Below are 11,612 nucleotides of genomic sequence, written 5' to 3' on the forward strand. Positions count from 1 at the left end.
ATTTTTCTTGCTAAAATTCATTGGTAAAGATCAAAAATGTCGAATTCTATGGTATATTGATTAGTTTTGCATAAGTCTCTACAAAACTTCTAATATGGGGCAATGAGAACTCCAAGCAAAAACACATTGCCAGCACGTTTTTGCTTTAAAGTTTCCTTTATGTATATGATGTATATTTATTTCCAAACACACATACAAAATAAATTGCAAACTTGTGTGCGTGTGTGTTTTCACTTCAGTTATTGCTTAAAAAATTAAGCAACTGACAAAGTGAAGAAGTGCAACTTGATTCGCATTGATTGATGGAATGTCCGTGAAATTACGTAAATGAAAGCCGCAATGGGCCAGCTTCAGTCCTAGTGGAAGTGACAGTGCAGGGCAATAACCGAACAATTTTCATTTCTCAGTCGAGTGAAATAAGCATCGTGGACAGGCCGGACAAGGAAATCGAGGAAGGAAGCTGTCAGTCGTCAGGGAGTCTGGCTGGTGACTTAATATTAAAACGGATACGAAATAATGGCATTGAAGTGGCACATCGCAGTGGCAGTGGCAGGCTGTGTCGCAGAGGCAAAGGAAGAGCAGCTGCGTTGGGTATTCCAATTGGCATTGGGATTGGGATTATCGTTGCATATGGCAATACACGGCCATTCAATCAGGTAATTAACATTAATTATGATATAAGCTCGTCGACTGGAATCATTTTCCTTTTGGCCATGGCCACACATACTTCATTTCATTTGGGTCCGCATTAAAAGCATTTTTGCGGCAACAGCTCCCGAAATTCAATTTCTGTTACTCCTTACACACATTTCTCCCAATTTTTCCCACTTGTCCCACCCCAATGGCTACCATTTCTGGTTTTTCTTCGACAATTTGCGCTGATGATTTCCCTACAGGCTTTTTGGGAAGGGTGCGGTGGGGGTCTGTAATTAATGCGGATTATTCTGCTCTCCAGCATGGGAATTTGTGAGGGAATCAGCCATCAAATATGTGAATGTATTGATATGACAATTTGGTGCACAATCTATTTTCCAGTCTGCTAATTGGAAGGTAAAATCCCCGGAGATACGACCAGGTATGTGGCTCTACATTTTCGGTTTGCTTTTGTAACATAAATATTACGTTTTGATGGCCCGTCATTCAATATTCAATCGAATAACACTCACACACCAAATTTTATTCAAAGTCGATATATGTATTTCCTAAATAAAAATAAACCTACAACTATTTAAAACCATATCTGTCTGTCCGTCCATCCGTATTGTTGAACGGCTGGATATCAGAGACTATAAAAGCTAGAGCCACCAAATGTGATGCACCAAATGCATCCAGACTTCTGTATGAAAATCTGCCACATCCAAAATGTTTAAGATATCTATATCTATATCTATCTATATAGGAAGGACTATATCTACCACGTATTCAAATGGTGATCAACATTTCGATGATCTGATAGATATGGTCATTTCCTACGGAATGGCGTTTTTAGGTTTCTTGTAAATTGTAGGTTTGGGAGGTTTTCGCCCTTTTTCGGGGCTGGAAGGGCTCATTTTTTAAATACACTTGTAACAGGGTGAGCATACAGAAATCTGGATGCAAAATTTGGTGACTCTAGCTTTTATGGTCTCTGAGATCCAGGCGCTCAACAAGACGGTCATACAGATGTACAGATGTACAGAGGGACAGACAGAGAGACATGGCTCAATCGACTCGGCTATTGATGCTGATCAAAAATATATAGTTCATGTCAAGAATATATAGTTTATATATATATATATTATATAGCTTCTCACACGTCCCTTCTCTTTTTTTTATTTTTTGCGCTCATTTTATTATTTAATTAAAACTCATCGTGGAATCTGTCACTCATTGCGTACAATTTATGAAAAAGTATAAAATACATTCAAATACAAATACATCCAATCATGGGCGGACTCAGACATATCAGTGGAGAATATGTTTACAAAATATTAGGTATCAGTGGGTTCATATGTATGTACATATACTTATCAGTTCTACCTTACCTTACTTATACCGCTTTTGAATAGCTGCACAGATGGAAATATATTCCAATCAATATATCCACATTTAACGAGTAGGAGACGTGAGAAAAACTCCTATACCCAGTACTCAGTCTGTATATACATACTATGTACAGATGTAGGTACGTACATACATGTGTCTGTATCCTTTAAATTTTGTAAAACAACAAAAACAAAAACACAAATCGGCTATTGGGGTTGGGTGGATAGGCACTGGACATGAATTTCGTCATTCTGGCAATCATAACGTTCCAATCTAATCTGAATTAAGGGATCTGATAGGTATGGACTTTCTCTACTATAAACTGCGTTTATGGGTTTCTCTTATCTTTAAACTGTGGATATATGTAGGAGATGAAACTATGGTGAGTCTAGAGTCTAGAGTTCTTACACTCTCTAAGAACGAGGTGTCAAAAAAGACGGACAGACAGACGGATATAGAATCCGATATTGATGCTGATCATTTATATAAATATATTTCATGGGGTCGGAAACGTTTCATTCGGAGCGTTACATACATCAACTTTCGACCACAAATACAATATTCCCCATTTACTATTCGAGTTCCGTGTATAAAAATGTACTGCTGTTCGCATTCCTTTTAAAGATTTTGAATTTTTAACGAACTATTTCGCATGCATTTTGTGGCTCAGTTTTTATGGAATTTTCCATTGACATTTCCATTTTCTGCTGTGAGGGTCACACAGCAGCGCGAATGCGGTTTGTAAGCGCTCAAAGTCAATTAGTGTAATTAATTGTTCACTTCACGCTGCCTTCTCTCCATGCAAAAAAAAAAAAACAAAAAAAAAACGAAAGAAAGAGAAACTAGAGAAAACACTGTGTACCAAAAAGAGAGACATTTTTTGTATATTCCTTTTTGTGTGTATGTGTGAGGCAAATATTTTGCTAAAAAAAATGTCACAATATGCAGCCATCGAAATTGCCGCTACTCTGTGATTGCCACGAATTTTAATTTTCTCTGCGATTCTGTTTTAAGGCGAGGCAAAACATAAAAGACCAAAACAGTTTTTTGGTAAAAAAAAAGTATATATATATATTTTTAATGGATAATAAGACCCACACGACTGTACTGCTTCCAATTAAATCTACATGTTTATAAAAATTTTTCTTTACATCCAAGCTCCCATTTAAGACACAGAACCTAATCCACGAACACCACACATTTTCCAAGAAGTAAATATATTAAGAATAGCAGCGCCAACAATTAAGATGCAGAAATGAGTTTCTTATTTCCCCATTAGGTGCAAATCTGCAAAAAGGCGAAGGGAGACGAACAATCAGACAGCCACTGTTGAAAGTAGCAGCAGCGAGTTAGCAGCGGGCTGTTGTTAACAGCCGGAGCTCGCTCGCGCTCTCATTCCCTACGCTCTCGCGCTCTTCCTCTTTCCTGGCGCTCGCGAGCTGGCGGGCAGCCAGCCGCTAAGCTAAGCTCAGTTTTCTACACACCCCCGTACATTCCGGTACACGAGAGTCGAATTATACATCTGTACATACATCCATACATACAAAACATATACCATTCTACACCCGAGCCGTTTCGAGTGCATAATAAACCACCATAAATATCAACATACTGTGCCTCTTCATTTCGGGACGCTTGGACTTTCCGAGGAGTTTATCTGCAGCGAGACGAAGCCGCCCTCCTACGAACAGCCACTTAAATCACTTCCTATGCCAGCCCTAGAATTGCCTAATAAATTATGGAAATTGTTTGAAACTCAAGAATAAAAGAAAGAATCAAAGAGTTTGTGAAAGAATGCTCATTGAGAATTCCCATTCCCATTTAAAGCAATTATATGAAAGGGAAAATGCCTCTTGTAAAACTACTCTACACACTCATACTTTTTCCATTGTTTAAGTAAACTCAATGACCGCATTTGCATGTGCAATCCATTTTACACCACTTTGCATATTACGGGTACAATGTGGCATGCAATAAATCAACTTGTTCCAGAAATTGGGATCATCTCTTTCGAGGTACGTGTTCATCACCATGTAGGCCCGCAGTTCGCTGTCCAAATCATAATAGTCCTCCACCTCGGGATAGAGGACAACAATCAATCGTTTGCACCGATCCCTGGAATAGCATGGAGAGCGAGGTGGAACTCCAGTCGGCCTCAAGTGAACTTTAGGAAGTGATTCGTCATCAGGATGATGATTCGCCTCGAATCTTTCACGGATTGGCTGATGCACTCGGGAATGGACTCGCCAACGAGCCAGTCACGCAGATAGAAGCAGAGTCGGAACTTCTGTCTGCCATTCTCCAGTCTTTCCACAAACTCCTCAATCAGATCATCGTCCTTGTGGCTGAAGGATAGAAACGCATCGAACTTTTTCCTTTCGTCGAGTTCCCGTTGGACAGCGAGGCTTAGGCACACATCGTGCTCATAGAACCAGATCAGGAGGGACTGCTTGAAGTAAAGCATCAGGTTTATGATCAGGATCATTAACATGAACGAAAGGGTGAGGGTCACAGAGTGCACAAGGCCAGAGGGGCAAATGTCACTCTCCTCAGTGTATATCAGAAGATTTCCTGTGTCCCCGAAGGTGATATTTGAGACATCTCAGATTTTTGGACATCCTGCCTTTACAAATCCCAAGAAATCTTTCTCCTGGCAAGTGCAAGTCCATGGATTGGCAGACAGAAATAGCCTCAGATCTGACAATTCCTTTCTCTTTTCAAGGAACTCTGGAGTCTCCCTGTTGAGTGCGGCTATTTTGTTATTTCGAATGCCTAAATACGTAAGATTGTGGCATATTATGGAGTTCCACCAGTCGATTGCTGGACACAAAGAGTCGTCCCACATTCGCGTACCCTGAAATAAAAGGGTGGTTGGGCCGTATGTCGGCAGAGGTAGTCAACAATGAATTCCATGGAGTAATAATTTCTGAGGCAAATGCAGGCGTGATGACAATCTCCATGGAAGTGGAAAAACTCCAAGGCAACCGAATATTTCCGATAGGCTTTTCGTTCCCGTAGAATCGATAGGAAACTTTTCATCTTCCAGAAGCAATTCCAGGGATCTTCCGTTAGTTTTATGGTTCGTCCATGTTCTGTGAGAAAATTGCTAACTTGGCTGTCGCTTTTCTCTTGAAACTTTGATATGAAATTGGAGTAGTCCGAAAATTTACCCTCATCGCAATACGGAACGAACCGATTGACATAACTATTTATGTCGATATTTTTGGCTAGATAGCTCACCGGGTTTTTCTCGAGTGTTGAGATGTCGTTAAAGGCAATGCTCAGATACTTAAGATGTTTCGGGAGCTGGTCTATCCGTAGGTCACGCAGTTTGTTGTAAGAGACATCGAGTCGGAACACATAATCATAGCCGAAGTTATAGCCAGTTTCCGAAGATTGTTTCCGCGAAAATTAAGGCTTAAAAGTCCTGAAATCGGCCTTGGCAAAGCCGGAATTGTGTACAAGTTTCTACCGCTGCAATCAATTATAAACTCCCTATCGTACTGCCCATATTTGCATGTGTATATATCCGGCCGTGTACTCCGCGTGTGAATATGCAAGAGTGGAGTTTCTCATTGCACATAAATGCAGTGACATATTCATGGGGATCAAATTTTGAACCCTGAATGTACTTTAGTTTCGAGTAGCTCTCTAAATATCTCGTTTCAATCGCAGCCTCTGTGCCTTCCATAACAAAGATCTCCAAGGTATTCCGCAGAGTCTCAGAACTGAAACAAAAAAACAACAATATACCAAAAGAAACCACGACGTGATCATACGAACCTCAAGAAACTTTGATCGTTGATAATTGAGTTATTAAAATGTAATATTTTCAAGCTTGTAAAATCTTCAAACGTTTTCGCTGTGAGATTTTTCCTTTAATCCTTGAAAAGTGAAGAATTTTAATTGAGATTTGCCTCTGAAAATCTCATATTTCATCCAGAACTCGGGATGTTGAGACTTTCCTTCATAACGAATTTGAATTGCTTTCAGGGTATTCATCGATCTTTGAATATTACTGTTTAAGGTATGTGAATTTAAGGAATTCTCAAGGGAAAAAGTGTAGATTAAAGCCAAAAGAATAGGCCCTGTTGTAAAATTGAGCTCAGTATTTCGTATTTTAAGACTTGGGAAACCCCAAGATATCTAATATAATCTATTCCAGGGAGAAATATATCATAGTGAGAGTTCCGAATTCCTGTCACTATCAAGCTGTTGAGTTTAGTTTCACTTTCATTCGAAATTGCGGTTAAATTCAACCCCGTAGACCCTCGACTGTCCATCCACTTGATCCTTAAATTCTCCGATTGTATTATTCGTTTTGATGCACTTTTTATCAGTGGAAGTGCAAGATCCCTGACAATCGATTTCACAGTAATCCTCTGGGATAGCCAGAAAAAATGAACCCGCTTCGGAGATCGTACAGAGATATATCCTTGTGTTAAAAACAAGAGAAAGAAATGCCAATATATTCCGCGACATTTTACAATGCAACCTCTAAAGATGGAAGTATATTTTACTCTAATTATTGTGGGGCACAGTAGCAATGTAAATGAATGTTCTTCCATTTCCCAAACAGTCATTTGGGATTTTAGAGCGTTTCCCTTTTAAAAATGTAAGCGACTCCCTACAGGGTAATTAAAAACGAGAACGGCCGTGTGAGATGCTTCTTACGCGTCACAATATTTATACCAGGTACTAAGGACCGTACTAAAATTAACTTTTAACAGTGTGAGAATACAGCTATCTGGATGCAAAGTTTGGTGGCTCTAGCTTTTATAGTCTCTGAGATCCAGTCACTCAACAAGACGTACGGACGGACAGACGGACGGACAGACAGACATGGCTATATGACTCGGCTATTGTTGCTGATCAAAAATATATACATATGTACAAATACTTTATGCGGTCGGAAACGTTTCCTTCTCTGCAATATACCCTATTTACTCTTGGACTACCGGGCATAAAAAACATTGCTTGTGATAATAATACTGTCGTTAATGGAAAATATCTTTAAATACAAAAAAAAAAACCAAATCGAAATTTATTATATCTTTGGTGAAAATGTTAAAAATGCAATTTAAACTCCAACCATGTAACGCTTCCCGGATGGGATCCCAATTGAACCGCAAAATAGGCCTAGAACCCATCAAAATCAGCCACAGATTTGGAGTATGTGGAGCAGAGCAGAACCAGCAGCAGAGTCGGAGCTGACAGAGAGTCTAAGGCAATGTTTCTGTTGGATGGTCAAGCGAAAATAGGAAATTGTCCAAAGTGCAGTAGGTTCTTCCCGTAAAGTGTCTGGGTTTGGCTGCACCTGGGGGAAATCAAGCGGCACCGTGCATCTCTTGCAGGCTCTTATTCTGCCACTTGGACGGTTGCTGTAATTGAAATGAAAACTACCACAAACAAGAATAAAAACAGTTACAACCGGCACAAAAGTGGGCTCCCCCCTGTGTGTGAGTGTGGCTGTGTTTCCAGTAAATGGTTTATGTATTTGACTGTAGGAGGGGCTCTGGGCATAAACAAAAAAACAATTGAACTCTGGCATCCATGCAGTCTCAATACGTACAAGATGCTGAAAAATTAGTCAGTCTGCCACTACGAGAATATATGTATTTACTTTGAGGGGTTAGAACGTTTCCTTCTGTGGGTTACATACATCCACTTTTTCGCACATATGAAATATACCCTACTTACTCTACAAGTACAGGGTATAGAATAAATATCATTAGACCATTTCTAAGCCCCGATATCTTCCAGAAAAAGTTTGGTTCGTTCCTTGAGAAAAAATCGTGTAGGCATTGCGAAAGCTTTTTATGCCAATTGCATTTTAGATGGATACTCAAAACACATACGAGCACAAAATGCACTGAAACCCTAAGGTCCGTTTTATTTCTTTTGTATGTTAGATTGTCTATTACCTTTTTGTTTCGCCCACAGAAGGTCGCTGCTCGTTGGATGCGCAAAGATAAGGCGAAGGAAGCAAAGCATCACCATTATGCAAGAAACTAAATTTCACTTTAAGCAGGCCATTAAATGCGGTGTGAGTATGAGTATGTGTACACAGTGCAATGTTTGACATGTCAGGGCACCTGTGCACTATGTGCTAATTACTTATTTATATCGCTCAAAATTACACACGACACGAAGCATCTGTAGCAGCAGCAAGAAGTGGGCCTACTCGTTGCATGCTTTGTGGCGGCCCAGCGGCTGAATATGTGTGTATGTGTGCAATGAAGATTTTTCAAGCATCTCCCAGGTCCCAGTTCTGGTCTCCCAGGTTGCTGGTGCTCCCCAGATCAGTGGAATCCATCCATCAATCTGCTTGGATACGAATAGCATCTCGTTCTCGGCATCTCTCAATCAGTTCCCAATTGACCGTGTAATGTGCTTCCCCTTTTCGGGTTATATGAATGAACAGATAGTTTGCTTGAAGTTATCTTTTCTTATTTGCCAGCTACGTGAGCATTTTACTCGAGTGCTCCAGAAAATTTACTGTTTGGATCTACACAATTTTCTGCCATTTTAACTTGTATGCGGGCTTAGATCTAAAGATAAAAATATACTTTCATTAATCCCAATGTTTGGCTAAGGATTTTGGTATCTGCACAATGGAAAATAAGTTTATCCAAGAGTTTTGCTGTACGTTTTTTGATGGACAACCCTGTCTGTCAGGAGCTCACAACTCCTGCCAAAAACAAACACACACACATTCCAGTTCAGTTACTGCTGCACTCCTTCGGTTTCTGTTTCTCTCATTGTTTTGTGTCACTTTCTGGGCATTTTGGGTCTGGGGCTGGGACCTTTTTTTTTAGATTTGCAGTGTCAACGACACTTTTAAAACGAACATTGCACATAATTTTTGCTAAATGCAACTGACAGCTACCGCAGCAGTCACCGATGATGATATGATGATGTTTGATGGAATTTTCGGGGGATTATTTTTGTGAATTTTAGCAGGGTTTCTAACGGATTTTTGGTTGGGGAATAGCATCTGTATTTATTTGTGGCTGATAACTTACCAATCAGTTTTTAAGAACGATATATTTTTCAAGATTCTTTCATTTGTTGCTTGCTTTCGAATTCTTCTGAGATCTGTTATTTTCTGATAGATTTTTCCCCCTGCATTCCCAGCTTTTTTATTCCCGGTACTCGAAGAGTAAATAGGGTATATTGTATTTGTGCGAGTAACGGTTGTATGTAATTCACAGAAGGAAACGTTTCCGATCCGACGAAAAAATGTAAAATTTGACAAAAAAAACGCAAAGGTACAGATTAAGTACTGAGTACCGGGTGTAAAAGTTGTGACGCGTAAGAAGCGTCTCACACGTCCCCTCTCGTTTCATCGTTCGATGCCAATTTTCTCGATTCATTTTAAGTATTCTGTAATGGTATCCTCATCCAATTTCAAATTGAAAAGTAAATGAGTATTGACCTGAAATGACAACTAAAGCGAATTCCGTAAAAATCAAACACGTACGGAAAGCACTGGCATCCCCTCCATAAAGCACCCAGCAATCCCCATATACCATCTCTTATCATATTTCCGCCTTCATGTTCAAATATTTTCCCAGGCATATCGCCATCGTCTTCGGTACCGTGTTCCGGCCATCGTCTGGGTGTGCTTCTGAGCCCCTGGAATTTCACTTTCAGCAGCAGCGCCTATGCTGCAAATGCATTCTTTGGATTTCTTGTTGCACTGCCTTTGGCGCCTCCTCTTGCAACACACACACACTCCCTGTGTACCCGTTAGGGACCCTGAGACTTCAGTAAATTTATTGCTTTCGTCGCCAAAGTAAAACATAAAGCGACGTCATTAAGTTATGTCGGTGCTGCGGTCTTTGAGGGTGGGTGTAAGAAAATGTCCAAATCGTACTGTTGTTCTTGTTGTTCTTTTTTATGTTGCCATGCCTGATTTTTCCACCTGCATCTGGCACGTATCAGGCTTCTTCCATTCGCTGCCAGTGGTTTTTCATCTCTTTTTTGTGTATGTGTGGCAGTATCAAGAGGAATTCAACAAAGTGCAATGCAAGTTGATCCCTTTATTTCAAGAAAGAAACTGTAAAGGAAGGAGTTTTAGCCGTAGCTATGAGGTAGGGTTATGTGTGTGGAGCATAAATTATACTGATTTTGGAATTAAGGAAAAAGTTCAGTTCAGGTGAAATTTAAGGCAAGGAAATGCTACAAAGATTAAGAACTTCCATAAAAAAAGACATACAATAAAATAAGATTGATAAATTATATCCTACAGAGCCCCAAAATCACACGAATACAAAAGAGCCAATCTAAAATTGCATTGAATTTACCTGACAATTAAATGAATAAAGAAATAAACAATCTATGACGATTTCTATATACATATATCCAAAGTATACATAAAATATTCATATTCGTAGTATGCCATTTTCAAGCTCTGATTCATTTTCGAGTTTTGTGAAGAATAGTTTTTGCATAGTGAAAATGTGAAAAGTATTTGCATATTATATGAAAAGACAAAATTGTGTACGGTTTGGTTCAGAGAAAACGAATTTAAATTCGGCCAAACAATCAGAGTACGGGTTAAGCTGAAAGTTCAAAATCAAATCGATAGTTCAGGCTCCACGGGAAGTAAATGACCGAAATCTCCTGCACTGCCATTTCAGCTACACTGCCCCTCTCTCACTCCTGTCACTTTTTGCTCTCTCTCACTGTCTCTGTCTCTCTTCCTGGTTGATAATTGGTACTCAGGCAGTGACCAATTGTATTTCTACTTTATTCTATTTCTATGTTAGGCTGTTGATGCTTCTGCGGCCATATGAAAAGTAAAATGTCGACTGCTGGCTCTCTTTTGGGGTAACATTTTTACGCCAATCAACAAAATATCATGGAACAAAAAACTAGGAACAAGTGGAAGTCATGCAGACGACGTTTCGAATATTTTATACCCATTGATCTTCTGAAGAAGGCATTCCGTTACAATAATACCTGCTAATTAAACTATAGGAGAGCTATTGATCCTATTTGTTTTGATATATGCTTTGGGGGTTGTTAGGGATCAAAGCGTTTCGTTGTGAAAATAGTGACTTAATCGGAAACTGTCTTTTTTTATCGTAAAGAATGTTGCACGCGTTGCAGGTGTCAGCTGCAGCGGCAATGGCAATGTGATTTTTTGACAATTTTCCCACACAGTCCTGAAAGTTTTTGTTCATTTTTGCCTTTTTTCGGTGTCTGACTGTGGCTGACTTCTCGGGTGCTTTATGTACAGGCATACATATATGTACATTGTAAGTATGTGTGTGTTAATGACCGTGGTCGTAAAAATTGTTCATGCATTTTCCAACAGAATCTGTCAAGCACAAACCAAAATTTAGATAGAGAGAGACTTTTCAAACCTGACTAATGTTGCTTGTGTATTGACCAGAGATTTTTCAGATTTTCGTTGGATGTTTTTCCGATTTTTATGCCCTGCACTTGAAGAGTAAATAGGGGGTGTATATTGATTTGTGCTCGAAAAATGTAACACATAGACGGAAGCGTTTCCGATCAATGGCTGAGACGCTATAGCTATGTCTGTCTTTTTATCTTGTTTGACTATAAGAGCTGGA

General features: G+C 39.5%; 1 pseudogene; it reads right to left on the reverse strand.

Moving 5' to 3' along the window:
* Positions 1-3,914: 3,914 nt before the first annotated feature.
* On the reverse strand, positions 3,915-4,870 carry LOC117591140 (annotated as a pseudogene).
* Between the last annotated feature and the right edge of the window lie 6,742 nt (positions 4,871-11,612).

This window comes from Drosophila guanche, unplaced genomic scaffold (assembly GCF_900245975.1).
Source record: "Drosophila guanche unplaced genomic scaffold, DGUA_6, whole genome shotgun sequence".
Taxonomy (NCBI): Eukaryota; Metazoa; Arthropoda; class Insecta; order Diptera; family Drosophilidae; genus Drosophila; species Drosophila guanche.